Below are 6,000 nucleotides of genomic sequence, written 5' to 3' on the forward strand. Positions count from 1 at the left end.
GCAAGGTTAAGAAACTCAATTCGAATCGTCCGCTTCTCGCGGTCAATGAGACTGCTTAACACTTTTGCCACATAGAGTAAGAAGTGGAAGATGATGAGGATGAACTTGTGGAATGATGAAAGAAAATTGTTTGTACCACCATGGATGCTTAGCTACGTGCTAACCTAGAATGGTTAAGTGATAATTTTAATTGAAGGCTAAAAGATGAAAGTATACCCATTAGTCGGGTAAGCCTTGCTGAGTATTAGCATACTCAGCCTTGCTTGTGGATAAATTTTCTGTACAGGTACGTTTGAGGAGCAGATTGCCGGGTTAACCTGGCTATGTCAGCTGCCTCCTAGATGGTCCATCGAGTGGCACCCATCTCCTGCTGATGGTGATGCTGCGAAGTGAGTTCGCGTACGGGCTTCATCGCGAACCACTTTATTTTATCGTCGTTAGAATTCCGCTGCTTTTGATCAAAAACTTCCGCTGCAATAAACTCTGATTTATGTTTAAAATGTTCAACTTAAGTATTTTATTTCGAACTGGTCTGTAATAACTATTTAAGTTTGAACTTTGTGATGTAAAACTTGTGCATGAATATTGTAACTCTAGGCTCGCCTTCGTGCGAGTATTTGTTGTGTTACTTCGATCCGTGTTCCAGTGGTTAAATCGGGAGGTTACCCGATGGAAGCTTCGGATTACTCCATTTGAAGTGCGTTGTAGCCGGGATTATCCTCCGGGTGATGGTTAGCGCACTTGAGCCGGATTAATTCGGGGTGAACTGCCACTCATAATACAGCTGCAGGCGCCACGCGCGTGCCTATCCACCACATTAAATGGAGGCAACGGCACGGCTCACACCATCATGTCGCCTACGCCGCAAGCTACGCGGCCGGTTTGGTATGTGTGCCGCAGCCGACCCCGCTAGCTACAGGCATCGCGCCGATAAGATGGGATGAGCATGCCAGTCTGAAGATCCGCCCGGGTCAGAGAATCCACGATGGCAGCGCAGGGAATCCTGGGACGAGATCTCCATCGATAGCGCCATAATGCCCTGTGTGATATGTTATTTAATACATTCACACTAGGCCCACCTGTCTAGGTCCCTACGGCCATGTACGTGCCTCTCTTGAACTATAAAAGGGAGAGCACACGCTAAGACTAGGACTCTCTTTGGAAATTCTCCGGTGAACAACACTCATACACAGAACTTCTTCCCAACACAAGCAATACAACACACAAGTAGACGTAGGGTATTACGCTCCAGTGGACCGAACCACTCTAAACTCTCGTGTGTTCATCGTGTTCTCGCTACCTTACTCAGGTGAAACCTTTAGCTACCCCCGAGTTCCTCACCCTCAGGGCTAGGCGAGAGCACTATACCACCCGGCTGGAGTTTTCCTCTGACATTTGGTGTGCCAGGTAGGGGGATTTAGGTAAGGTTTTTTGCCTGACTTTCTTTTTGAATATTGGCAGGTAGTTGAACATTTCCTCCGCAACAATGTGCCGACATTCGGTGCTCCTGGGAGGGTGTGGCATCGTCCGCACCGCAGGCCTCTCATCATCTAGCACCTGGGGCTACAGCACCCGCTGCGCGGCAGCACATGTCAGGGCGGGCATCCAGGGACCCCTCACAGGCTGCTTGTAGTGGGTCGCTGACGGCGGCTAGCTCCACAACCCCCCAGCCGTTGCTGCCTCACCTGACATGATGAGGCAGTGGAGGGACGACGTCGACCGTCTCCTCGACCTGGCTCAGGCCACCCCTGGCTCAGACCACCTTCGTAAGTTTAATCCTTAGGCAGGACCGGAAATGAACTTTTTCCTTTATAATGAGGTAGCACCTACGTGCAGCCCAGAGTGGTGGAGGTCCGCCCTCATAAACCCGGCCTCTGGCGCTCGTTGCACAACCTGTGGTGCAGACCGGTGAGGTCAGCCCTCATAAACCCGGCCTCTGGCGTTCATCGCACGGCTAATGTGTATCGATTTATAAAGGAAAGGGTTACCCCCGGTTCTGTCTTTGTGTTAATTTCATCCAACATCAACTTATGAACTTTTTTCCTAACCCTCATGTGGATCCCTCCTCTTGTTGCTATGATCCGAATTGAGTTAACTGGCTTGTCGTTCAGGATGGGACCTCCATTGCTGCTGGAAGGGGGTCCGGACCCCTAGGGACCTGCTTTAGAGAAGAGGCGCTTGTTTCCTAGAGTGGTATGGAGTCCTGTGTAGCCGCTTAGCCTGGTTTTGTACCCTAAGCCTACGCACTCCACCACTCTATAACAAGTGCTCTAGTACTCGGAGCGGCGTATCTAGAGGCCCGGACCTCATTCTAGCGCAATGGGTGGTCTCCTAAGCTCTGTTCGACACGTCTGGTTGTATATCTCAAAGGATCGCATGTAACAAAATGACCCCTTCGCTGCTGGAGAGGGGTCTGGATCTTTAGGAACCATGTCCGGGGAAGAGGTACCTATTTTTTGGGGTGGTCCGGAGTCCTATGTAGTCGCTTAGCCTGGTTCCGTACCCTAAGCCTACACACTTCACCACCTTGTAACACGTAGCCTAGTACCGGGACTCGCGAGCCTAGAGGTCCGGACCTCTAGGCTCGCGAGTCCCAGTACTAGGCTACGTGTTACAAACAAGGGCCGGCTCGGAAAGGGTCCCGCGGGTACGCTACTAAGCTTTGTCTTTGAGTGGTATGCAGGTTAAGCCTCAACTGGTGGTAGCCAGCCTCAAACAATTGAGCCTAACTACTAGGGGGCCAGGGCATCTGCTTCAAGGCTTCATGCAGGTTGAGATCCAGACTCGGTGGTAGACAGACTCAAGCACTTGAGCCTGTCTCCCAAGTGGGCCGGAGTGTCCGCTTTAAGCTATGTACCAAGGATCCACACTGCATGCGTCAAACAGCTAAGTTGCAGTATCATTACTACCATACCAGCGAGTTTGATTTTTACCTCTGTAGCCATTCTGGTATTCAGGGAACAAGTCGCCCAGCACATTATTATGTCCTTTTCAATGAAAATGTTCTATCTTTAGACTTACAATTTGTGCTACACCTAAGCCCGGAACACCCATTCAGATCTACAGGATGGGACCTTCCCACTCCTAGAAAGGGGTTTGGGTCACTAGGAGCCTGGTCCGGGGAAGTGGTACTTGTCCCCTGGGGTGGTCTAAAGCCCTGTGTAGCCGCTTAGCCTGGTTTCGTACCCTAAGCCTACGCACTTCACCACCCCGCGACAAGTGCTCTAATACTTGGACCGTGCCACTAGGGGTTCGGACCTCATTATGTGGGAAGGGCTGGCTCCCTAAACCTTGGAAGATAGGTCCGGTTACATGTCTCGTCGGACTGGGTGTGGCAAGGTAGGTTTTATGGGTGCAATGCTTAAATCTGCTCTAAACTGTACGCAGAACATATCTGGCTCGATGGTAGCCAGACTCAAAACACTTGAGTCTGCCTACCAGGAGGCCCAAAGCATCTGCTTTCAGTTGTATGCAGGCCAAGTCCGGCTAGGGTGGTAGTCAACATCAAACAATTGAGCCTACCTACTAGGGGGTCAAGGTGCCGAGATGCAGCATACGTCAAGATCGGAGCAAATGATAAACAGCTAAGTCGCAGTTTCATTTCTAAATTTCATTGTTCATAAGTACAATGTTTTTTCTCTGCGACGGCCCGGCAGGTCCCCTGTCTTCTTGCAGGTCCACCTCTTAAGCATCCACAGGGGTCTGCTGGAAACGATGGCGCTAAAAGGAGCAGCACCGGGGCGTGTCCGCCCCCAACAGCAGCTACAACAACACCCACACCAAGCCCCATGATAAGAGGGCTTGGACCCACTAGTCATGTAAGGGGAGTAGCAGGCGAAGGTGTGAAAAAGCGGGATCTGGACTGTCACAAGCGTATGGCTCGCAGGCAATGCCTATTTTTCGGGAACTACGCTGGTGGTAAAAACCCCATTTACCCCTGCCACATTACTGCTAAACATTATACGCATGGCTAGGTGTACCACCACGCGTGGGGGCCATGGGTCAGTAAGCCGTAGGGGCGTGATGAGGCAGTGACCTGATTGATGGGAAACACGGGACAAGACTCCCGCTTCGCATGCCGCCGTGCGCCCATTGCAACCAAGTTTCACAAAACCACATCGCGATAGTGGCCCCACTTGCAGGTTCGTACCTCTCCCTAGGTGGGCCCGGGGCCACTATCGGTATCCCACGACCGGGGTACTCCCTCCTACTATGCGGGGTACCCCCTCCTACTATGTCTGGACGAAAGACACGGGTGGTTATCCATAACTATACCTTAAAAAGCTGAGCAACTGGGCCCAAGGGTCCAGACCCAACCAACAGAGCAAACGGCCTTGAACCTGCTCCGCACTTGGGGACAGGTCTGCCGTCGCCACGTGTCTCTAGGGAGGAACGCTCAGCACCAGCAGCCGGAGGCTAGGACCCCGCGAGCGGGTCCGGAACCTCCACATGCCTATCCGAACCCCTGAATGCGCGGAGCCCAGCTCTTTGTCAGGGGAGGTCTGGGGCCGCCACATGTCCCGCATCGCGGGCCCAGGCGCGGGCGCGAGCCTTCCATTAAAAGCTCGCCCACCTACCGCATTAAATGCAGGTAGTTAAGGCATGCCCCGGCACCGCTGTGTGCGGGGCAGCTTTTGCCAGATGACACTGTCGCTCACCAGTTACCGAGGTAGGCTCGAATGACCACACAGCGGGTTACGAGTTACCGAGGCACACAGTGCAGCTACAGGCGCCGTGTGCACTCGCCTATCCACCACATTAAATGGAGGCGACAGCACGGCTCGCACCATCATGTCGCCTATGCCACAAACTACACGGCCGGTTTGGTATGCGTGCCGCAGCCTACCCCACTAGCTACAGGCATCGCGCCGACAAGACGGGATGAGCACGTCGGTCTGAAGATTCGCCCGGGTCAGAGAATCCACGACGGCAGCGTACGGAATCCCAGGATGACATCTCCATCGACCATAGCGCCATAATGCTCTGTGCGATATGTTATTTAATACATCCACGCTGGGTCCACCTGTCAGGGTTCCAACAGCCATGTACGTGACTCTCTTGGACTATAAAAGGGAGAGCACACGCTAAGACTAGGACTCTATTCGGACACTCTCCAGCGGACAACGCTCATACACAGAACTTCTTCCCAACACAAGCAATACAACACACAAGTGGACGTAGGGTATTATGCTCCAGCGGCCCAAACCACTCTAAACTCTCGCGTGTTCATCGTGTTCTCGCTACCTTACTTAGGCGAAACCTTTAGCTACCTCCAGTTCCTCACCCTCAAGACTAGGCGGGTGCACTACGCCACACGGCTGTAGTTTTACTACGACAGCATGTACTACCACGCAACCACCAAGCACGTGCGGCAGACGGCGACGCCGCGATGCGTGTTCCCGGACCGCCGCGTGGAGAAGGCGCTGGCGACGGGGCTGTTCGAGCGCTCCACGTGCGGTTCTACGGCGACGACCGGTGCTCCTACAACCACGCCAGCCTGCGCGGGGTGATGGACGAGTGGGGCTGGTGGACGTCGACGTACCCGAGGAGCAAGGTGTTCCTCAGCCTGGTTGGCGCCAACGTCACGGAGGCGGGGACGACGGGTGGCGGCGACGACATGGTGGGCGTCAGGGCGCTCTACTACGACTTGCTGCCCGCTGTGCAGAAGGCGGCCAACTACGGCGGCATCATGCTCTGGGATAGCCAGGTACCGTACCTGGACGAGCAGACGTACTACGGCCAGTACCTCAAGGCCTGGGCCTGATGCATTTGTTCATGCACGGACCTCGCCGGAACTTATCCGGTTGATCCCTTACAAAACTAAGTAATGTCTATGTTGCAACGTTTCTTGAAATTAATACATCTTTCTAATTCGGAAAAGAAAACAATGTATATGTTGTCATGCTCGATATGTCTCTTATTATTTCTGTTTTGCGACAAAGAAAGCGCCATGGTCCTCTCTCCAATACACCACCGAATCAACTCCTGGAGGTGGAAATC

At 53.1% G+C, this 6,000-nt stretch overlaps 1 pseudogene; it reads left to right on the forward strand.

Moving 5' to 3' along the window:
- The window catches only part of LOC120639977, a 49,293-nt pseudogene extending 43,529 nt beyond the window's left edge, over positions 1–5,764 (forward strand).
- Positions 5,765–6,000: the final 236 nt, after the last annotated feature.

The sequence above is a fragment of the Panicum virgatum genome, chromosome 7K, assembly GCF_016808335.1.
Source record: "Panicum virgatum strain AP13 chromosome 7K, P.virgatum_v5, whole genome shotgun sequence".
Classification (NCBI taxonomy): domain Eukaryota; kingdom Viridiplantae; phylum Streptophyta; class Magnoliopsida; order Poales; family Poaceae; genus Panicum; species Panicum virgatum.